A 25246-nucleotide genomic window follows, 5' to 3' on the forward strand; every position below is an offset into this window, starting at 1 on the left:
TGTATCTATAGAGTGTAAGCTCCTGTGGTCAGGGCTTTTCCTCCTCCTGTATCTATAGAGTGTAAGCTCTTGTGGTCAGGACTTTTCCTCCTCCTGTATCTATAGAGTGTAAGCTCTTGTGGTCAGGACTTTTCCTCCTCCTGTATCTATAGAGTGTAAGCTCTTGTGGTCAGGACTTTTCCTCCTCCTGTATCTATAGAGTGTAAGCTCCTGTGGTCAGGACTCCTCCTCCTGTATCTATAGAGTGTAAGCTCCTGTGGTCAGGACTCCTCCTCCTGTATCTATAGAGTGTAAGCTCCTGTGGTCAGGACTCTTCCTCCTCCTGTATCTATAGAGTGTAAGCTCCTGTGGTCAGGACTCCTCCTCCTGTATCTATAGAGTGTAAGCTCCTGTGGTCAGGACTCTTCCTCCTCCTGTATCTATAGAGTGTAAGCTCCTGTGGTCAGGACTCCTCCTCCTCCTGTATCTATATAGTGTAAGCTCCTGTGGTCAGGACTCTTCCTCCTCCTGTATCTATAGAGTGTAAGCTCCTGTGGTCAGGACTCTTCCTCCTCCTGTATCTATAGAGTGTAAGCTCTTGTGGTCAGGACTTTTCCTCCTCCTGTATCTATAGAGTGTAAGCTCCTGTGGTCAGGACTTTTCCTCCTCCTGTATCTATAGAGTGTAAGCTCCTGTGGTCAGGGCTTTTCCTCCTCCTGTATCTATAGAGTGTAAGCTCTTGTGGTCAGGACTTTTCCTCCTCCTGTATCTATAGAGTGTAAGCTCTTGTGGTCAGGACCTGCACCCTGTCATGAATGCAGTGATGACGGGTCTGACTTTTAACTTATCATTTTTTCCTTTTTGCCCTGCGGGTGATGACATCACACATCTTGCACACTTTGTGATTGCGCTGTCCATGAAGGTGCACTGATCGGCAGCAGCGGTGAACAGACCATTGTCCGCCACCATAACACTGGGGTGACACTTCTTGCAGAGCTGCTGGCCAGTCCATGACCGTGAGGGACCTTTCTCGGTGGACCCGGCGTGGTCCCCTGGGGTCTTCCCAGCTCTGCTATTCCTGAGACATCCTGGGTATGTGGGGAATGAGGCAGTAGCCAAACACAGGCGCATGCCACCCTCTGCCACCGCCTCCTGCTGCCTCTGATCTGCTGTCAAATATAGGGAACAATAGGCCTCTCCAGTTACAGGGCTGCGGAGAGGTGGGGGTCTGGGCCAGGGTGATTAGTAGGGGGGCATCACTGGGGGGACACACGTCTTTCCATAGGTTGATTCCTCTGCCCTGGGCTGCTGGGTCACAATGGGCAACTAATGAGTTGGGCACAGGTCTGGGCAGAGTTCGGCTCTTGGTTGGTGGGCAGCACATTGCTGTCCTGTCACTGCCTCCTTCTCCTCGCTCGGGGGATTACACAGTGAAGGTGTGTGAGAGTCTGCACAAGTGTCTGCCTGCTCTGCAGATTCCTGCTGCTCCCAGGTGAGGACGGGCTGTGCTCACCAGCCTCCCACCTGGACCTCGCAGGAAACCACCTCACCAGGAGACCTCTCCAGCACTCAGCACCTGGACCTCACCAGGTGACTTCTCCAGCACTCCACGCCTAGAAATCACCAGGAGACCTCTCCAGCACTCAGCACCTAGACCTCACCAGGTGACTTCTCCAGCACTCAGCACCTAGACATCACCAGGTGACTTCTCCAGCACTCAGCACCTGGACCTCACCAGGTGACTTCTCCAGCACTCAGCACCTAGACCTCACCAGGTGACTTCTCCAGCACTCAGCACCTAGACCTCACCAGGTGACTTCTCCAGCACTCCACGCCTAGACCTCACCAGGAGACCTCTCCAGCACTCCATGCCTACAAATCACCAGGAGACCTCTCCAGCACTCAGCACCTAGACCTCACCAGGTGACTTCTCCAGCACTCAGCACCTAGACCTCACCAGGAGACCTCTCCAGCACTCAGCACCTAGACATCACCAGGTGACTTCTCCAGCACTCCACACCTAGACCTCACCAGGAGACTTCTCCAGCCCTCCACACCTAGACCTCACCAGGAGACTTCTCCAGCACTCAGCACCTAGACCTCACCAGGTGACTTTTCCAGCACTCCACACCTAGACCTCACCGGGCCTCTTCTCCAGCACTCAGCACCTAGACCTCACCAGGTGACTTCTCCAGCACTCCACACCTAGACCTCACCGGGCCTCTTCTCCAGCACTCAGCACCTAGACCTCACCAGGAGACCTCTCCAGCACTCAGCACCTAGACATCACCAGGTGACTTCTCCAGCACTCAGCACCTAGACCTCACCAGGTGACTTCTCCAGCACTCAGCACCTAGACCTCACCAGGTGACTTCTCCAGCACTCAGCACCTAGACCTCACCAGGAGACCTCTCCAGCACTCCACACCTAGACCTTACCGGGCCTCTTCTCCAGCACTCCACACCTAGACCTTACCGGCCTCTTCTCCAGCACTCCACACCTAGACCTCACCGGGCCTCTTCTCCAGCACTCAGCACCTGGACTTCACTGGATACCACTTTTCCAGAGCTCCGCACTTGGACCTCACCAGGTCTCCTCTCTAGCACCGACAAACTGGACCAACTTCTTCAGCTGCCCACACATATACCTCATTGGGTAACTTCTCCAGAACTCCGTACCTGGACCTCACAGGGTCATTTCTCCAGTGCTTCACACCTAGACTTCACTGGGTCACTTCTCCAGTGCCCCACAGCTGGAGCTCACCACTTGCACAGCAATCTACACCTGGACCTCACCAGGCCACCACTTCAGCGCTCCACATCTGGACCTCACCGGGTCATTTCTTCTCCAGCGATCGTCATTGGATCATCACTTTTTCAGTGCCACATACCTGGACTTCACCGGTCACCACTACTCCAGTGCGCCATACCTGGAATTCACCAGGTCACCATTTACCCAGGGTTCTGCACCTAGACCTCACCAAGTCATCAAATCTCTAGTTCTCCACACCTGGTCTTCACCGGTTGACCTCTTCTATAGTGCTCTGGATCTCATCGGGTCACCACTTCTCTAGCACTCCACATCTAGACCTCCACTCGATCACCACTTCTCCAGTACTCCACACCTAAATCTCAGCTGGTCACTACTTCAGGTCTTCACACCTGGACTTTACCAGGTTACCACTTATCTCCTAGACGGCATATGTTAACCACTTCTGGATTTCTCCACAACTGAATCTCACCGGGTCACCACCACTCTTGCACTACATACTGGGAACTCACCTGATCACTTCTCCAGTGCTCTACACGTTGACCTCACGGAATCACCACTTGTCCAGCACTCCAGACCTGGACCTCACTGGATTACCTATTCTCTAGTGCTTCACACCTGGCCTTCAGCGGGCCACCACTTCTATGGTGCTTCGCACCTGGATTTCATCAGTTCACCACTTCTCCAGCATTTCACATCTGGACTTCACCGGGTCACCACTTCTCCAGCAGATCTCCAGGAACTTCCAGTCAAACGCCAGGTGTTCTGCAGGACTAACAAGGACGACTCAGAGAACCTGCAGGTAATGGAGACAGGCAAAAATGTCGTACCTCATACCCCCGGGGTCAAAAGCGGCATATTACATTATCCACATTATAACAATCTAAAGTCACATCCCGTATATTATACTCCCCCATATTATATTAATCTAAGGTCACATCACAGCAGAACAATATTGTATCATACAATTATTAGGTTCTGTAGAAGGACGTAGATCTGGGTATTTATTATGATGGAATATAGGCTGAACTGGATGGACAAATGTCTTTTTTCGGCCTTACTAACTATGTTACTATGTTACATCCTGTATATTATACCCCCCAAATTATACTAATCTAGGGTCACATCCTGTGTATTATAACCCCCCATATTATATTAATCTAAGGTCACATCCTGTGTATTATACCCCCCAAATTATACTAATATAGGGTCACTTCCTGTATATTATACCCCCATATTATAGTAATCTAAGGTCACATCCTGTGTATTATTCCCCCCCCCCCATATTATATTAATCTAAGGTCACATCCTGTGTATTATACCCCCCAAATTATACTAATCTAGGGTCACTTCCTGTATATTATACCCCCATATTATAGTAATCTAAGGTCACATCCTGTGTATTATTCCCCCCCCCATATTATATTAATCTAAGGTCACATCCTGTGTATTATACCCCCCAAATTATACTAATCTAGGGTCACTTCCTGTATATTATACCCCCATATTATAGTAATCTAAGGTCACCTCCTGTATATTATACCCCCCATATTATATTAATCTAGGGTCACATCCTGTATATTATACCCCCCATATTATACTAATCTAGGATCACTTCCTGTATACTATACCCATTTTATATTAATCTAAGGTCACATCCTGTGTATTATACCCCCCAAATTATACTAATCTAGGGTCACTTCCTGTATATTATACCCCCATATTATATTAATCTAAGGTCACATCCTGTATATTATACCCCCCAAATTATACTAATCTAGAGTCACTTCCTGTACATTATACCCCCATATTATATTAATCTAAGATCACATCCTGTATATTATACCCCCCAAATTATACTAATCTAGGGTCACTTCCTGTATATTATACCCTCATATTATAGTAATCTAAGGTCACATCCCGTACATTATACCCCCCATATTATATTAATCTAGGGTCACATCCTGTAAATTATAACCCCCATATTATATTAATCTAGGGTCAAATCTTGGGTATTATAACCCCCCATATTATATTAATCTAGGGTCACATCCTGTATATTATACCCCCATATTATATTAATCTAGGGTCACTTCCTGTATATTATAACGCCCATATTATATTAATTTAAGGTCACATTTTCTGTATTATACCCCCATATTATATTAATCTAATGTCATATCCTGTGTATTATAACCCCCTATATTATATTAAAGTCACATCCTGTGTATTATAACCCCCATATTATAGTAATTATACCCCCCACATTGCACTAATCTAAGGTCATATTCTGTGTATTATACCCCCCATATTATATTAATCTATAGTCACATTCTATTATAACCCCCCATATTATATTAATCTAGGGACTTATCCTGTGTATTATACCCCCCATATTATATTAATCTATAGTCACATTCTATTATAACCCCCCATATTATATTAATCTAGGGACTTATCATGTGTATTATAAGCCCCATATTATATTAATCTATAGTCACATTCTCTGAATTATAGCCCCCCATATTATATTAATCTAGGGTCACATCCTGTATATTATAACCCCCATATTATATTAATCTAGGGTCACATCCTGTGTATTATAAGCCCCATATTATATTAATCTATAGTCACATTTTCTGTATTATAACTCCCCCATATTACAGTAATCTAAGGTCACATCCTGGGTATTATAACCACCATATTTTATTAATCTAGGGTCACATTCTGTATATTATACCCCCCATATTACATTAATCTAGGGTCACATCCTGTATATTATACCCCCCATATTATATTAATCTATAGTCACTTCCTGTGTATTATAACCCCCCATATTATATTAATCTGGGGTCACATCCTGTGTATTATAAGCCCTATATTATACTAATCTAGGGTCACTTCCTGTATATTAATCCCCCATATTGTATTAATCTAAGGTCACATCCCGTATATTATACCCCCCATATTATAGTAATCTGTGGTCACATCCTGAGTATTATAACCCCCATATTACAGTAATCTAAGGTCACATCCTGGGTATTATAACCCCCATATTTTATTAATCTAGGGTCACATCCTGTATATTATACCCCCCACATTATACTAATCTAGGGTCACTTCCTGTATATTATACCCCCCATATTATATTAATCTAAGGTCACATCCTGTATATTATACCCCCCCATATTATAGTAATCTGTGGTCACATCCTGGGTATTATAACACCCATATTATAGTAATCTAAGGTCACATCATGGGTATTATACCCCCCCATATTATATGAATCTAAGGTCACATCCCATATATTATACCCAGTATATTATCCCCCCTCCATATTATATTAATCTATATTCACATTCTCTGTATTATACTCCCCATATTATATTCATCTAAGGTCACATCCTGTATATTATACCCCCTGTGGTGAAATATGTGTATATATATATCTCTATGTGTGTAGTGACATATGTCTAGGGTTATGTGTGTGACTAGTGATAATGTAACACCTGTCCTGAAGGCAAGTCGCACCTAGGTGTTAATAGGTACTTCCTTGGGACTAGTAGAAATTGTGTCTCCATATCAGACCAGGAGGTCTAGCTAGAGCCAAGAAGAAGGTAACATTTGGCACCTCTGAGGTCTTGGAGGGGAGATGCTAAATTGCGGCCTGAGGTGATGTATTCCTGGGAACCTGGTCACAAGTGTCTCAAGAGGAAAATCTATATATATAATTGTCTAAGGGTTTTTCCGTATGTCTGTCTGTCTGTCTGTCCTGGAAATCCCGCGTCTCTGATTGGTCGAGGCTGCCAGGCCTCGACCAATCAGCAACGGGCACAGCGACGATGATGTCATAAAGGACGTAGACATCCCGCGTCTCTGATTCAGCGACGGGCACAGTATCGACGTAGATGTCATAATGGTTGCCATGGCGACGATGATGTAATAAAGGTTGCCTCGACCAATCAGCGACGGGCACAGTCTGCCACGAATTCTGGAATCATCATTGTCCATTTTCTATGGGGACATGCATATTCTAGAATACCCGATGCGTTAGAATCGGGCCACAATCTAGTAATATATATTCATTAGTAGAGCGGCTGTGGCCAATCAACAAGCCAGCAATTATGATATTAACCTGAGGGGCCAATCTAGAAACCTGACCTCAGACCAAAGTTATAAATTTAGGCTGCAGACAGAATTAGGTTCACATGTGAGGGCAGCCTGAGAAGCTGATGTGTTCCACCTACTCCATTCACCCCCTCCCCCCTCAGGGAGCAGAAAGCAAACTACCAGTTAGATAATTTCTGTAAGTTTTTCTCCTCTTTATTTTGACACTGTTTTGCATAAATTGTATGTCTTTTTATTATCATATTTTGATACCTTTTTCTTATTGTAAGCATTGAACCTTTTGTTATTAAAAGTATAAAACTTTAACCAGTTGAACCTTGAATGTTGTAAAAGAATCCATAGCCTAAGGTGTGTGAGCCTTACGAGTGATAGACATATTTTTATTAGTGTTATTATTAGTCCGGGACTCATCGCCCGTGTATTCGGTGAGTGGTGGCAGCGCGTATGAGCGGGTGTGTGGCCTGGGTCGGTGTGTGACTTATAGTAACATAGTTAGTAAGGCCGAAAAAAGCCATTTGTCCATCCAGTTCAGCCTATATTCCATCATAATAAATCCCCAGATCTACGTCCTTCTACAGAACCTAATAATTGTATGATACAATATTGTTCTGCTCCAGGAAGACATCCAGGCCTCTCTTGAACCCCTCGACTGAGTTCGCCATCACCACCTCCTCAGGCAAGCAATTCCAGATTCTCACTGCCCTAATTCCATTACAGCATAGGACAGAGGTTGAATGCTGGACTGAGAGTGGGGAGATAGATTAACCCTTGCAGGCACAACCCCAAGTCACATGAGAGAGCAGGCACGTGATGAATAAGCGACACCACGGAGTAGGGATCTGTGACACCCCCCATATTATATTAATCTAAGGTCACATACTGGGTATTATAACCTCCAATATTATATTAATCTAGGGTCAAATCCTGGGTATTATAACCTCCCATGTTAAATTAATCTAGGGTCAAATCCTGGGTATTATAACCTCCCATGTTAACCCCTTCCCGACCCATGACGCCACGTAGGCGTCATGAAAGTCGGTGCCATTCCGACCCATGACGCCTATGCGGCGTCATGGAAAGATCGCGTCCCTGCAGATCGGGTGAAAGGGTTAACTCCCATTTCACCCGATCTGCAGGGACAGGGGGAGTGGTAGTTTAGCCCAGGGGGGGGTGGCTTCACCCCCTCGTGGCTACGATCGCTCTGATTGGCTGTTGAAAGTGAAACTGCCAATCAGAGCGATTTGTAATATTTCACCCATTATAACGGGTGAAATATTACAATCCAGCCATGGCCGATGCTGAAATATCATCGGCCATGGCTGGAAATACTAGTGTGCCCCCACCCCACCCCTCCGATCGCCCCCCCACCCCCCCGATCTGGCCGGTACACTGCTCCGGCTCCCCTCCGCCCTGTGCTCCGCTCCCCCCCGTGCTCTTGTCCGCTCACCCCCGTGCTCCAATCACCCCCCCGTGCTCCAATCACCCCCCCTGCACTCCGATCCACCCCCCCGTGCTCCGTTCCACCCCCCCCGTGCTCCGTTCCAGCCCCCCCGTGCTCCGTTCCACGCCCCCGCGCTCCGTTCCACCCCTCCCGCGCTCCGATTCCCCCCCCCGTGCTCCGATCCCCCCCCCGTGGTCCCCCCCCACCCTATCATACTTACCGATCCAGCCGTGGTCCCGTCCGTCTTCTCCCGGGCGCCGCCATCTTCCAAAATGGCGGGCGCATGCGCAGTGCGCCCGCCGAATCTGCCGGCCGGCAGATTCGTTCCAAAGTGCATTTTGATCACTGAGATATAATCTATCTCAGTGATCAAAATAAAAATAATAATAAATGACCCCCCCCCCCCCTTTGTCACCCCCATAGGTAGGGACAATAAAAAAATAAAGAAATTTTTTTTTTCCACTAATGATAGAATAGGGTTAGGGGTAGGGTTAGGGTTAGTGGTAGGGTTAGGGTTAAGGTTAGGGCTAGGGGTAGGGGTAGGGTTAGGGTTAGGGGTAGGGGTAGGGGTAGGGTTAGGGTTAGGGGTAGGGTTAGGGGTAAGGTTAGGGTTAGGGCTAGGGTTAAGGCTAGGAATGTGCACACGTATTCTGGTCCTCTGCGGATTTTTCCGCTGCGGATTTGATAAATCCGCAGTGCTAAACCGCTGCGGATTTATGGCGGATTTACCGCGTTTTTTTCTGCGCATTTCACTGCGGTTTTACAATTGCGATTTTCTATTGGAGCAGTTGTAAAACCGCTGCGGAATCCGCACAAAGAAGTGACATGCTGCGGAATGTAAACCGCTGCGTTTCCGTGCAGTTTTTCCGCAGCATGGGGACAGCGATTTTTGTTTCCCGTAGGTTTACATTGAACTGTAAACTCATGGGAAACTGCTGCGGATCCGCAGCGTTTTCCGCAGCGTGTGCACATACCTTTAGAATTAGGCTATGTGCACACGGTGCGGATTTGGCTGCGGATTCGCAGCAGTGTTCCATCAGGTTTACAGTACCATGTAAACATATGAAAAACCAAATCCGCTGTGCCCATGGTGCGGAAAATACCGCGCGGAAACGCTGCGTTGTATTTTCCGCAGCATGTCAATTCTTTGTGCGGATTCCGCAGTGTTTTACACCTGTTCCTCAATAGGAATCCGCAGGTGAAATCCGCACAAAAAACACTGGAAATCCGCGGAAAATCCGCAGGTAAAACACAGTGCCTTTTACCCGCAGATTTTTCAAAAATGGTGCGGAAATATCTCACACGAATCCGCAACGTGGGCACATAGCCTTAGGGTTAGGGTTGGAATTAGGGTTGTGGTTAGGGTTAGGGGTGTGTTGGGGTTAGTGTTGTGGTTAGGGGTGTGTTGGGGTTAGGGTTGTGATTAGGATTATGGCTACAGTTGGGATTAGGGTTAGGGGTGTGTTGGGGTTAGTGTTGGAGTTAGAATTGAGGGGTTACCACTGTTTAGGCACATCAGGGGTCTCCAAACGCAACATGGCGCCACCATTGATTCCAGCCAGTCTCGTATTCAAAAAGTCAAATGGTGCTCCCTCACTTCCGAGCCCTGACGTGTGCCCAAACAGTGGTTTACCCCCACATATGGGGTACCAGCATACTCAGGACAAACTGCGCAACAATTACTGGGGTCCAATTTCTCCTGTTACCCTTGTGAATCTAAAAAAATGCTTGCTAAAACATAATTTTTGAGGAAAGAAAAATGATTTTTTATTTTCACGGCTCTGCGTTGTAAACGTCTGTGAAGCACTTGGGGGTTCAAAGTGCTCACCACATATCTAGATAAGTTCCTTGGGGGGTCTAGTTTCTAAAATGGGGTCACTTGTGGGGGGTTTCTACTGTTTAGGCACACCAGGGGCTCTGCAAACGCAACGTGACACCCGCAGACCATTCCATCAAAGTCTGCATTTCAAAAGTCACTACTTCCCTTCTGAGCCCCGACGTGTGCCCAAACAGTGGTTTACCCCCACATATGGGGTATCACCGTACTCAGGAGAAACTGGACAACAAATATTGGGGTCAAATTTCTCCTGTTACCCTTGGGAAAATTAAAAAATTCTGGGCTAAATAATTATTTTTGAGGAAAGAAAACGTATTTATTATTTTCACGGCTCTGCATTATAAACTTCTATGAAGCACTTGGGGGTTCAAAGTGCTCACCACACATCTAGATAAGTTCCTTTGGGGGTCTAGTTTCCAAAATGGGGTCACTTGTGGGGGGTTTCTACTGTTAAGCCACATCAGGGGCTCTGCAAACGCAACGTGACGCCCACAGAGCATTCCATCAAAGTCTGCATTTCAAAACGTCACTACTTCACTTCCGAGCCCCGGCATGTGCCCAAACAGTGATTTACCCCCACATATGGGGTATCAGCGTACTCAGGAGAAACTGGACAACAACTTTTGGGGTCAAATTTCTCCTGTTACCCTTGGGAAAATAAAAAATTGCAGGCTAAAAGATCATTTTTGAGAAAATAATTTTTTTTTTTATTTTCATGGCTCTGCGTTATAAACTTCTGTGAAGCACTTGGGGGTTCAAAGTCCTCACCACACATCTAGATTAGTTCCTTTGGGGGTCTAGTTTCTAAAATGGTGTCATTTCTGGGGGATCTCCAATGTTTAGGCACACAGGGCCTCTCCAAACGTGACATGGTGTCCGCTAATGATTGGAGCTAATTTTCCATTTAAAAAGCCAAATGGCGTGCCATCCCTTCCGAGCCCTGCCGTGCGCCCAAACAGTGGTTTACCCCCACATATGGGGTATCAGCGTACTCAGGACAAACTGGACAACAATATTTGGGGTCCAATTTCTCCTATTATCCTTGGCAAAATAGGAAATTCCAGGCTAAAAAATCATTTTTGAGGAAAGAAAAATTATTTTTTATTTTCATGGCTCTGCGTTATAAACTTCTGTGAAGCACTTGGGGGTTTAAAGTGCTCAATATGCATCTAGATAAGTTCCTTGGGGGGTCTAGTTTCCAAAATGGGGTCACTTGTGGGGGAGCTCCAATGTTTAGGCACACAGGGGCTCTACAAACGCGACATGGTGTCCGCTAACAATTGGAGCTAATTTTCCATTCAAAAAGTCAAATGGCGCGCCTTCTCTTCCGAGCCCTGCCGAGTGCCCAAACAGTGGTTTACCCCCACATATGAGGTATCGGCGTACTCGGGAGAAATTGCCCAACAAATTTTATGATCCATTTTATCCTACTGCCCATGTGAAAATGAAAAAATTGAGGCGAAAAGAATTTTTTTGTGAAAAAAAATTACTTTTTCATTTTTACAGATCAATTTGTGAAGCACCTGAGGGTTTAAAGTGCTCACTAGGCATCTAAATTAGTTCCTTGGGGGGTCTAGTTTCCAAAATGGGGTCACTTGTGGGGGAGCGCCAATGTTTAGGCACACAGGAGCTATCCAAACGCGACATGGTGTCCGCTAACGATGGAAATAATTTTTCATTCAAAAAGTCAAATGGCGCTCCTTCCCTTCCGAGCCTTACCATGTGCCCAAACAGTGGTTTACCCCCACATGTGAGGTATTGGTGTACTCAGGAGAAATTGCCCAACACATTTTAGGATCCATTTTATCCTGTTGCCCATGTGAAAATGAAAAAATTGAGGCTAAAAGAATTTTTTTGCGAAAAAGAAGTACTTTTTCATTTTTACGGATCAATTTGTGAAGCACCTGGGGGTTCAAAGTGCTCACTATGCATCTAGATAAGTTCCTTGGGGCGTCTAGTTTCCAAAATGGGGTCACTTGTGGGGGAGCTCCAATTTTTAGGCACACGGGGGCTCTCCAAACGTGACATGGTGTCCGCTAAAGAGTGGAGCCAATTTTTGATTCAAAAAGTCAAATGGCGCTCCTTCCCTTCCAAGCCCTGCCGTGCGCCAAAACAGTGGTTTACCCCCACATATGAGGTATCAGCGTACTCAGGACAAATTGGACAACAACTTTCGTGGTTCAGTTTCTCCTTTTACCATTGGGAAAATAAAAAAATTGTTGCTAAAAGATAATTTTTGTGACTAAAAAGTTAAATGTTCATTTTTTCCTTCCATGTTGCTTCTGCTTCTGTGAAGCACCTGAAGGGTTAATAAACTTCTTGAATGTGGTTTTGAGTACCTTGAGGGGTGCAGTTTTTAGAATGGTGTCACTTTTGGGTATTTTCAGCCATATAGACCCCTCAAACTGACTTCAAATGTGAGGTGGTCCCTAAAAAAAATGGTTTTGTAAATTTCGTTGTAAAAATGACAAATCGCTGGTCGAATTTTAACCCTTATAACTTCCTAACAAAAAAAAATTTTGTTTCCAAAATTGTGCTGATGTAAAGTAAACATGTGGGAAATGTTATTTATTAACTATTTTGTGTCACATATCTCTCTGGTTTAACAGAATAAAAATTCAAAATGTGAAAATTGCGAAATTTTCAAAATTTTCGCCAAATTTCCGTGTTTATCACAAATAAATGCAGAATTTATTGACCTAAATTTACCACTAACATGAAGCCCAATATGTCACGAAAAAACAATCTCAGAACCGCTAGGATCCGTTGAAGCGTTCCTGAGTTATTACCTCATAAAGGGACACTGGTCAGAATTGCAAAAAACGGCAAGGTCTTTAAGGTCAAAATAGGCTGGGTCTTGAAGGGGTTAAATTAATCTAGGGTCACATCCTGTGTATTTTTTTTATTGTTTTTATATAGCACCATTAATTCCATGGTACTGTACATGAGAAAGGGGTTACATACAGGGTTATAGATATCGTTTACAGTAAACAGGTTTACAGTGACAGACTGGTACAGAGGGGAGAGGACCCTGTCCTTGCTATGGGATAGTGGGGAAGAGACAGAAGGTAGGGGTGAGGCGGCGGCTCTGGCGGTGCTGAGGCGGCGGCTCTGGTGGAGGCTCTGGTGGCGGTGAGGCGGCGGCTCTGGTGGCAGTGAGGCGGCGGCTCTGGTGGCGGTGAGGCGGCGGCTCTGGCGGTGGTGAGGCAGCGGCTTTGACGGCGGCGGCTCTGTTATTGTAGGCTGTCCTGAAGAGGTGGATTTTCAGGTTCCGTCTGAAGGATCCGAGGGTGGTGATAGTCGGACGTGTTGAGGCGTGAAATGCCAGAGAATGGGGGATATTCAGGAGAAATCTTGGAGGCGGTTGTGTGAGGAACGAATAAGTGTGGAGGAGAGTAGGAGGTCTTGGGAGGATCGAAGATTGCATGAGGGAAGATATTGGGAGATTAGTTCAGAGATATAGGGAGGGGACAGGTTGCGGGTGGCTTTGTAGATCAGTGTTAGTAGTTTGAACTGGATTCGTTGGGGAATTGGGAGCCAGTGGAGGGATTTGCAGAGTGGAGTAGCGAGGAGAGAGATGGATTAGCCGGGCAGCAGAGTTGAGGACAGACTGGAGGGGTGCAAGAGAGTTTGCGGGGAAGCCACAGAGGAGGGTGTTACAGTAGTTGAGGTGGGAGATGATGAGGGCATGCACAAGAGTTTTCGTAGATTGGGGGCTGAGGAAGGAATGGATTCTGGCAATATTTTTGAGTTGGAGGCGACAGGAGGTAGCAAGAGCTTGGACGTGAGGTTTGAAGGACAGGGCAGAGTCGAGAGTTACCCCGAGGCAGCGGATTTCAGGTGCGGGAGAGAGCGTGATGCCGTTTACCATAATAGATAGATCAGGTAGGGGGATACGTGAGGTGGGGGAAAGATGATGAATTCGGTTTTGTCTACATTGAGTTTAAGGAAGCGAGAGGTGAAGAAGGAGGATATGGCTGACAGACACTTAGGGATTCTGGACAGCAGAGAGGTGACATCTGGGCCAGAGAGGTAGATCTGAGTGTTGTTTGCATACAGGTGGTACTGGAAGCCATGGGACTTTATGAGTTGTCCTAGGCCAAGGGTATAGATGGAAAAAAGTAGGGGCCCTAGGACAGAGCCTTGAGGAACTCCAACAGAGAGAGGGGGGGATGAGGAGGTGGTGTGGGAGTGGGAGACGCTAAATGTGCGGTCAGAAAGGTATGAGGAGATCCAGGACAGGGCGAGGTCTTTGATGCCAAGGGAAGAGAGAATCTGTAGCAGTAAGCAGTGATCGACTGTGTCGAAAGCAGAGGACAGGTCAAGAAGGAGGAGGATGGAGAACTGTGATAGCTCTGGCTGTGGCTAAGTCATTTGTACTTTTTGTCAGGGCAGTTTCGGTGGAGTGGTGGGGGCGGAAGCCAGATTGGAGGTTGTCAAGGAGAGAGTTAGATGAGAGGTGGGAGGAAATTTGAGCATGGACATTCTGCTCAAGGAGTTTTGAAGTAAACGGGAACAGTGATATGGGGCGATAGCTGGGCATAGCAGTTGGGTCAATGTTAGTTTTTTTGAGGATGGGTGTGATGGTGGCATGTTTGAAGGCAGAGGAGAAGGTACCGGAAGAGAGCGATAGGTTGAAGAGATGGGTTAGGGCTGGAATAAGCATGTTAGTGAGGTTGGGGAGCAGGTGGGAAGGGATGGGATGAAGTGCACAGGTGGTGAGGTGCGACTTGGAGAAGAGGCGAGTAAGTTCTCCTTTAGTGATGTTGGAGAGGGAGATTATTAGGGAAGGGCAGAGGTCTGGTATATGGAGTGGTTGGGGTGGTGGACAAGTAAAGGTTTGCCTTGTTTGGTCGATCTTGTTTTTTAAGTAGGTGGCAAAGTCCTCGGAAGAGATGAAGGGAGTTGGAGGTGGCAGTGATGGGCAGAGGAGAGAGTTAAATGTGCTGAACAGTTGTTTTGGGTTGTAGGATAGTGAAGATACAAGGATGGTGAAATAGGTCTGTTTAGCAGAGGTGAGGGCTGATTTGAAGTCAAGTGTAGCTTGTTTGAAAGCAGTGAAGTTGTCTGGCAGGCGTGTTTTCTTCCAACGCCGCTCCGTGACCCTGGATGCTTGTCGAAGTTTTTTTGTGAGATTGTTATGCCAGGGTTGCCTATTGGTTCGTCGCACTCCGCCATGCATGAGAGGGGCGACTGAGTATATGGCTGATTTGAGGGTGGAGTTATAGAAAGCGGTGGCGCTGTCCGTGTCGTGGAGTGAAGATATGGAGGACAGGGGTAGGAGAGAGTCTGAGAGTCTGTGAATGTCTAGATGTGCGAGGTTTCTGCGAGGATGTGGTAATGGCTGGACCTGGGGGGCAGGTGAGGAGTACAAGGATGAGAAGGTGAGTAGATGGTGGTCAGATAGGGGGAAGGGAGAGGTTGTGAGATTAGATAAGGAACAGAGGCAGGTGAAGATGAGGTCTAGTGTATGTTCGTCTGTGTGGGTAGCTGTGGAGGACCACTGGGTGAGTCCAATGGATGAAGTAAGGGCCAGTAGTTTGGAGGCTGGTGGGTGTCAGTAGGGATATTAAAGTCGCCCATGATGATGGTGGGGATGTCGGCAGAGAGAAAGTGAAGGAGCCAGGTGGAGAATTGGTCGATGAAGGCAGTGGCTGGGCCCGATGGTCGGTATATGACAGCCATTTGGAGATTGGAGGGAGCGTAAATACGGACAGAGTGAACCTCGAAAGAAGGGAGAATAAGGGAGGGTGGGGGTTGGATAGGGTTGAAGGAACAGTTTTTAGAAAGAAAGATACCCACCCCTCCGCCATGTCTGTTGCCAGAGCGAGGAGTGTGGGTAAAGTGGAGGCCACCGTAGCTCAGTGCTGCAGGCGAAGCCGTGTCAGGGGGCGTCAGCCAGGTCTCAGTGAGGGCCAGGAAGGAAAGGTTGCGGGAAGTAAAGAGATCGTGGATCACGTGGAGCTTGTTGCAGACAGAGCGGGCATTCCAAAGTGCCCCAGAGAGGGGAAGCAGGGGGGTGGGGGTCAGTGGCACAGGTTTTAAGTGTAAGGAGTTGCAAAGATTTCTCATATAGTGTGAGAATGATAGGGTGAGGGTTAGTAATGTATGAGGTGGGGGGCAGGATTGGGGGATGTGTCGCCAGCAGTGAGAATAAGCAGAGACAGGGAAGCAGGTGGGTGAAGGAAAGTGATGATTAGTGGAGCAAAAATGGTGGGGAAATGTGAGCATGGTTATAGAGCAGGGGAGGAAAAGAAAGGCACGTAAATTTAGAAGATAGTGATTAGTCTTACCGTCTGGACGATTTCTGGTATATTTCTGATGACACTTAAAAGATGTCACTTCAAATGATGTCACATCTGACCGAGGCCATATCTGACCAGTACCATGCAACTTATACCATGGTGCCGGTCATACCCCCTTATTATATTAATCTAGGGTCACATCCTGTATATTATACCCCCCATATTATATTAATCTAGGGTCACTTCCTGTGTATTATAGCCCCCATATTATATTAATCTAAGGTAACATTCTCTGTATTATAATCCCCCATATTATATTAATCTATAGTCACATTCTCTGTATTATACCCCCATATTATATTAATCTAACGTCATATCCTGTGTATTATAACCCCCATATTATTGTAATTATACCCCCAACATTGTACTAATCTAAGGTCATATTCTGTGTATTATACCCCCCATATTATATTAATCTATAGTCACAGTCTCTGTATTATAACCCCCCATATTATATTAATCTAGGGTCACATCCTGTATATTATAACCTCCATATTATATTAATATAAGGTCACATCCTGTATATTATACCCCCATATTATATTAATCTAAGGTCACATCCTGTGTATTATACCCCCATATTATATTAATCTAAGGTCCCCCTTGACTACTGTAACCTCCTGCTCTGTGGCCTCCCCTCTAACACTCTCGCACCCCTCCAATCTATTCTAAACTCTGCTGCCCGACTAATCCACCTGTCCCCCCGCTATTCCCCGGCCTCTCCCCTCTGTCAATCCCTTCACTGGCTCCCCATTGCCCAGAGACTCCAGTACAAAACCCTAACCATGACATACAAAGCCATCCACAACCTGTCTCCTCCATACATCTGTGCCCTCGTCTCCCGGTACTCTCCTACACGCAACCTCCGATCCTCACAAGATCTCCTACTCTACTCCCCTCTTATCTCCTCTTCCCACAATCGTATACAAGATTTCTCTCGCGTATCCCCCCTACTCTGGAACTCTCTACCACAACACATCAGACTCTCGCTTACCATCGAAACCTTCAAAAAGAACCTGAAGACCCACCTCTTCCGACAAGCCTACAACCTGCAGTAACCACCGATCGACCAAACCGCTGCATGACCAGCTCTACCCTCACCTACTGTATCCTCACCCATCCCTTGTAGATTGTGAGTCCTCGCGGGCAGGGTCCTCTCTCCACCTGTATCCTCGCCCATCCCTTGTAGATTGTGAGCCCTCGCGGGCAGGGTCCTCTCTCCTCCTGTATCCTCACCCATCCCTTGTAGATTGTGAGCCCTCGCGGGCAGGGTCCTCTCTCCTCCTGTATCCTCGCCCATCCCTTGTAGATTGTGAGCCCTCGCGGGCAGGGTCCTCTCTCCTCCTGTATCCTCACCCATCCCATGTAGATTGTGAGCCCTCGCGGGCAGGGTCCTCTCTCCTCCTGTAACCTCACCCATCCCTTGTAGATTGTGAGCCCTCGCGGGCAGGGTCCTCTCTCCTCCTGTATCCTCACCCATCCCATGTAGATTGTGAGCCCTCGCGGGCAGGGTCCTCTCTCCTCCTGTAACCTCACCCATCCCTTGTAGATTGTGAGCCCTCGCGGGCAGGGTCCTCTCTCCTCCTGTATACTCACCCATCCCTTGTAGATTGTGAGCCCTCGCGGGCAGGGTCCTCTCTCCTCCTGTAACCTCACCCATCCCTTGTAGATTGTGAGCCCTCGCGGGCAGGGTCCTCTCTCCTCCTGTATCCTCACCCATCCCATGTAGATTGTGAGCCCTCGCGGGCAGGGTCCTCTCTCCTCCTGTATCCTCACCCATCCCATGTAGATTGTGAGCCCTCGCGGGCAGGGTCCTCTCTCCTCCTGTATCCTCACCCATCCCTTGTAGATTGTGAGCCCTCGCGGGCAGGGTCCTCTCTCCTCCTGTATCCTCACCCATCCCTTGTAGATTGTGAGCCCTCGCGGATAGGGTCCTCTCTCCTCCTGTATCCTCACCCATCCCATGTAGATTGTGAGCCCTCGCGGGCAGGGTCCTCTCTCCTCCTGTAACCTCACCCATCCCTTGTAGATTGTGAGCCCTCGGGGGCAGGGTCCTCTCTCCTCCTGTATACTCACCCATCCCTTGTAGATTGTGAGCCCTCGCGGGCAGGGTCCTCTCTCCTCCTGTATTCTCACCCATCCCTTGTAGATTGTGAGCCCTCGCGGGCAGAGTCCTCTCTCCTCCTGTATGCTCACCCATCCCTTGTAGATTGTGAGCCCTCGCGGGCAGGGTCCTCTCTCCTCCTGTATCCTCACCCATCCCTTGTAGATTGTGAGCCCTCGCGGGCAGGGTCCTCTCTCCTCCTGTATCCTCACCCATCCCATGTAGATTGTGAGCCCTCGTGTGCAGGGTCCTCTCTCCTCCTGTATCCTCACCCATCCCATGTAGATTGTGAGCCCTCGCGGGCAGGGTCCTCTCTCCTCCTGTATCCTCACCCATCCCATGTAGATTGTGAGCCCTCGCGGGCAGGGTCCTCTCCTCCTGTATCCTCACCCATCCCTTGTAGATTGTGAGCCCTCGCGGGCAGGGTCCTCTCTCCTCCTGTATCCTCACCCATCCCTTGTAGATTGTGAGCCCTCGTGGGCAGGGTCCTCTCTCCTCCTGTATCCTCACCCATCCCTTGTAGATTGTGAGCCCTCGCGGGCAGGGTCCTCTCTCCTCCTGTATCCTCACCCATCCCTTGTAGATTGTGAGCCCTCGCGGGCAGGGTCCTCTCTCCTCCTGTATCCTCACCCATCCCTTGTAGACTGTGAGCCCTCGCGGGCAGGGTCCTCTCTCCTCCTGTATCCTCACCCATCCCATGTAGATTGTGAGCCCTCGCAGGCAGGGTCCTCTCTCCTCCTGTATCCTCACCCATCCCTTGTAGACTGTGAGCCCTCGCGGGCAGGGTCCTCTCTCCTCCTGTATCCTCACCCATCCCTTGTAGATTGTGAGCCCTCGCGGGCAGGGTCCTCTCTCCTCCTGTATCCTCACCCATCCCTTGTAGACTGTGAGCCCTCGCGGGCAGGGTCCTCTCTCCTCCTGTATCCTCACCCATCCCATGTAGATTGTGAGCCCTCGCGGGCAGGGTCCTCTCTCCTCCTGTATCCTCACCCATCCCTTGTAGATTGTGAGCCCTCGCGGGCAGGGTCCTCTCTCCTCCTGTATCCTCACCCATCCCATGTAGATTGTGAGCCCTCGCGGGCAGGGTCCTCTCTCCTCCTGTACCAGTTATGACTTGTATTGTTTATTATTATACCTGTTTTTATTATGTACACCCCTCCTCACATGTAAAGCGCCATGTAATAAATGGCGCTATAACAATAATAATAATAATGATGATTACTCACACCTAATGCCTGTCTCCTAATTTAGGCTGGGATCTGTCGGGCTCTGGATGGGATGTCCTCCTCGTAACGTTGGATTACCTAGAACCTATCGGAGAGATTAACGATGGCGACTCGGCATCCGGTTTCTGTTCATGTCTTGGCCCCTGAGCGTGGTGGCAATGTAGTGTTTAGATGGAGGATCCCAGGAGATGTCTAATAAAGGCTGCACATTATTGGAGAAGAACATCAACCTGGGTCGTGGCACCATCTACAAGTAGAGATTCCGCTGATCCAAAGGGCCTGACAGCAGCAACACCAGGAAATCCAAAGAGTCCTCCGAACCTGCAGGGCCAGGTCCACCTAAGAAGAACGTGAACCACAAAACTGAGGACAAGGTAGGCTCACCACCCCTAACTTCTCCTAATACTCAGGCATCAGGATGATGACCTCTCCTCCTAATGCACAGACATCGGGACGCTGACCTCTCCTCCTAATACACAGACATCGGGACACACAGACATCAGGACGCTGACCTCTCCTCCTCCTAATACACAGACATCAGGACACTGACCTCTCCTCCCAATACACAGACATCGGGACACACAGACATTGGGACGCTGACCTCTCCTCCTCCTAATACACAGACATCAGGACACTGACCTCTCCTCCCAATACACAGACATCGGGACACACAGACATTGGGACGCTGACCTCTCCTCCTCCTAATACACAGACATCAGGACACTGACCTCTCCTCCCAATACACAGACATCGGGACACACAGACATCGGGACACTGACCTCTCCTCCTCCTAATACACAGACATCAGGACGCTGACCTCTCCTCCTCCTAATACACAGACATCGGGACACACAGACATCAGGACACTGACCTCTCCTCCTCCTAATACACAGACATCAGGACGCTGACCTCTCCTCCTCCTAATACACAGACATCAGGACGCTGACCTCTCCTCCTCCTAATACACAGACATCAGGACACTGACCTCTCCTCCCAATACACAGACATCGGGACACACAGACATCGGGACGCACAGACATCGGGACGCTGACCTCCCCTTCTCCTAATACACAGACATCAGGACACTGACCTCTCCTCCCAATACACAGACATCAGGACGCTGACCTCTCCTCCCCCTAATACACAGACATCAGGACACTGACCTCTCCTCCCAATACACAGACATCAGGACGCTGACCTCTCCTCCCCCTAATACACAGACATCAGGACACTGACCTCTCCTCCCCCTAATACACAGACATCAGGACACTGACCTCTCCTCCCCCTAATACACAGACATCAGGACACTGACCTCTCCTCCCAATACACAGACATCAGGACGCTGACCTCTCCTCCCCCTAATACACAGACATCAGGACACTGACCTCTCCTCCCAATACACAGACATCAGGACACTGACCTCTCCTCCCAATACACAGACATCAGGACGCTGACCTCTCCTCCCCCTAATACACAGACATCAGGACGCTGACCTCTCCTCCCAATACACAGACATCGGGACGCTGACCTCTCCTCCCCCTAATACACAGACATCAGGACACTGACCTCTCCTCCCAATACACAGACATCAGGACGCTGACCTCTCCTCCCCCTAATACACAGACATCAGGACACTGACCTCTCCTCCCAATACACAGACATCAGGACGCTGACCTCTCCTCCCAATACACAGACATCAGGACACTGACCTCTCCTCCCAATACACAGACATCAGGACACTGACCTCTCCTCCCAATACACAGACATCAGGACGCTGACCTCTCCTCCCAATACACAGACATCAGGACGCTGACCTCTCCTCCCCCTAATACACAGACATCAGGACGCTGACCTCTCCTCCCAATACACAGACATCAGGACACTGACCTCTCCTCCCCCTAATACACAGACATCAGGACGCTGACCTCTCCTCCCAATACACAGACATCAGGACACTGACCTCTCCTCCCCCTAATACACAGACATCAGGACACTGACCTCTCCTCCCAATACACAGACATCAGGACGCTGACCTCTCCTCCCAATACACAGACATCAGGACGCTGACCTCTCCTCCCCCTAATACACAGACATCGGGACGCTGACCTCTCCTCCCCCTAATACACAGACATCAGGACACTGACCTCTCCTCCCAATACACAGACATCAGGACGCTGACCTCTCCTCCCCCTAATACACAGACATCAGGACACTGACCTCTCCTCCCCCTAATACACAGACATCAGGACACTGACCTCTCCTCCCAATACACAGACATCAGGACGCTGACCTCTCCTCCCCCTAATACACAGACATCAGGACACTGACCTCTCCTCCCAATACACAGACATCAGGACACTGACCTCTCCTCCCAATACACAGACATCGGGACGCTGACCTCTCCTCCCCCTAATACACAGACATCAGGACACTGACCTCTCCTCCCAATACACAGACATCAGGACGCTGACCTCTCCTCCCCCTAATACACAGACATCAGGACGCTGACCTCTCCTCCCCCTAATACACAGACATCAGGACACTGACCTCTCCTCCTCCTAATACACAGACATCAGGACGCTGACCTCTCCTCCCAATACACAGACATCAGGACACTGACCGCTCCTCCCCCTAATACACAGACATCAGGACGCTGACCTCTCCTCCCCCTAATACACAGACATCAGGACACTGACCTCTAACCCTCCTAATACAGACATCAGGACACTGACCTCTCCTCCCAATACACAGACATCAGGACGCTGACCTCTCCTCCCCCTAATACACAGACATCGGGACGCTGACCTCTCCTCCTCCTAATATACAGACATCAGGACACTGACCTCTCCTCCCAATACACAGACATCGGGACGCTGACCTCTTCTCCCCCTAATACACAGACATCAGGACACTGACCTCTCCTCCCAATACACAGACATCAGGACGCTGACCTCTCCTCCCAATACACAGACATCAGGACGCTGACCTCTCCTCCTCCTAATACACAGACATCGGGACGCTGACCTCTCCTCCTCCTGATACACAGACATCGGGACGCTGACCTCTCCTCCTCCTAATACACAGACATCGGGACGCTGACCTCTCCTCCTCCTAATACACAGACATCGGGACGCTGACTTCTCCTCCTCCTAATACACAGACATCGGGACGCTGACCTCTCCTCCTCCTAATACACAGACATCGGGACGCTGACCTCTCCTCCTCCTAATACACAGACATCGGGACGCTGACCTCTCCTCCTCCTAATACACAGACATCGGGACGCTGACCTCTCCTCCTCCTGATACACAGACATCGGGACGCTGACCTCTCCTCCTCCTAATACACAGACATCGGGACGCTGACCTCTCCTCCTCCTAATACACAGACATCGGGACGCTGACCTCTCCTCCTCCTAATACACAGACATCGGGACGCTGACCTCTCCTCCTCCTAATACACAGACATCGGGACGCTGACCTCTCCTCCTCCTGATACACAGACATCGGGACGCTGACCTCTCCTCCTCCTGATACACAGACATCGGGACGCTGACCTCTCCTCCTCCTAATACACAGACATCGGGACGCTGACCTCTCCTCCTCCTAATACACAGACATCGGGACGCTGACCTCTCCTCCTCCTAATACACAGACATCGGGACGCTGACCTCTCCTCCTCCTAATACACAGACATCAGGACGCTGACCTCTCCTCCTCCTAATACACAGACATCGGGACGCTGACCTCTCCTCCTCCTAATACACAGACATCAGGACACTGACCTCTCCTCCCAATACACAGACATCAGGACACTGACCTCTCCTCCCCCTAATACACAGACATCGGGACGCTGACCTCTCCTCCTCCTAATACACAGACATCGGGACGCTGACCTCTCCTCCTCCTAATACACAGACATCGGGACGCTGACCTCTCCTCCTCCTAATACACAGACATCAGGACGCTGACCTCTCCTCCTCCTAATACACAGACATCGGGACGCTGACCTCTCCTCCTCCTAATACACAGACATCAGGACACTGACCTCTCCTCCCAATACACAGACATCAGGACACTGACCTCTCCTCCTCCTAATACACAGACATCGGGACGGTGACCTCTCCTCCTCCTAATACACAGACATCGGGACACTGACCTCTCCTCCTCCTAATACACAGACATCGGGACGCTGACCTCTCCTCCTCCTAATACACTGACATCGGGACGCTGACCTCTCCTCCTCCTAATACACAGACATCGGGACGCTGACCTCTCCTCCTCCTGATACACAGACATCGGGACGCTGACCTCTCCTCCTCCTAATACACAGACATCGGGACGCTGACCTCTCCTCCTCCTGATACACAGACATCGGGACGCTGACCTCTCCTCCTCCTAATACACAGACATCGGGACGCTGACCTCTCCTCCTCCTGATACACAGACATCGGGACGCTGACCTCTCCTCCTCCTAATACACAGACATCAGGACACTGACCTCTCCTCCCAATACACAGACATCAGGACACTGACCTCTCCTCCCCCTAATACACAGACATCGGGACGCTGACCTCTCCTCCTCCTAATACACAGACATCGGGACGCTGACCTCTCCTCCTCCTAATACACAGACATCGGGACGCTGACCTCTCCTCCTCCTAATACACAGACATCAGGACGCTGACCTCTCCTCCTCCTAATACACAGACATCGGGACGCTGACCTCTCCTCCTCCTAATACACAGACATCAGGACACTGACCTCTCCTCCCAATACACAGACATCAGGACACTGACCTCTCCTCCTCCTAATACACAGACATCGGGACGGTGACCTCTCCTCCTCCTAATACACAGACATCGGGACACTGACCTCTCCTCCTCCTAATACACAGACATCGGGACGCTGACCTCTCCTCCTCCTAATACACTGACATCGGGACGCTGACCTCTCCTCCTCCTAATACACAGACATCGGGACGCTGACCTCTCCTCCTCCTGATACACAGACATCGGGACGCTGACCTCTCCTCCTCCTAATACACAGACATCGGGACGCTGACCTCTCCTCCTCCTAATACACAGACATCGGGACGGTGACCTCTCCTAAGGCTGGAGTCACACGATCTAAAAAAAATTGCTCCTTTGTTGATCCAGAAACATTGGACGAGTGTGGTTGGAGTACAATGCGGGTTGTATCGGGTGTATGTTTCGGTACAGTCGTGCAGATTGTTCTTACCGCAGGGTGTCGGGTGTATGTTTCGGTACAGTCGTGCAGATTGTTCTTACCGCAGGGTGTCGGGTGTATGTTTCGGTACAGTCGTGCAGATTGTTCTTACCGCAGGGTGTCGGGTGTATGTTTCGGTACAGTCGTGCAGATTGTTCTTACCGCAGGGTGTCGTGCTCATGTTTCGGTACAGTCGTGCAGATTGTTCTTACCGCAGGGTGTCGGGTGT

At 49.0% G+C, this 25246-nt stretch overlaps 1 protein-coding gene across 2 annotated transcripts in view; it reads left to right on the forward strand.

Moving 5' to 3' along the window:
• Nucleotides 1–1260: 1260 nt before the first annotated feature.
• DLK2 (delta like non-canonical Notch ligand 2) overlaps nucleotides 1261–25246 on the forward strand; it is a 50210-nt gene continuing 26224 nt past the window's right edge. For both annotated transcript variants that reach the window (XM_069768233.1, XM_069768234.1), the window contains exons 1-2: nucleotides 1261–3550; nucleotides 19815–20163. The gene's annotated coding sequence lies outside the window, so the exon portion shown is untranslated. The remainder of the gene's footprint in view (nucleotides 3551–19814; nucleotides 20164–25246) is intronic.

This window comes from Ranitomeya imitator, chromosome 5, assembly GCF_032444005.1.
Source record: "Ranitomeya imitator isolate aRanImi1 chromosome 5, aRanImi1.pri, whole genome shotgun sequence".
NCBI lineage: Eukaryota > Metazoa > Chordata > Amphibia > Anura > Dendrobatidae > Ranitomeya > Ranitomeya imitator.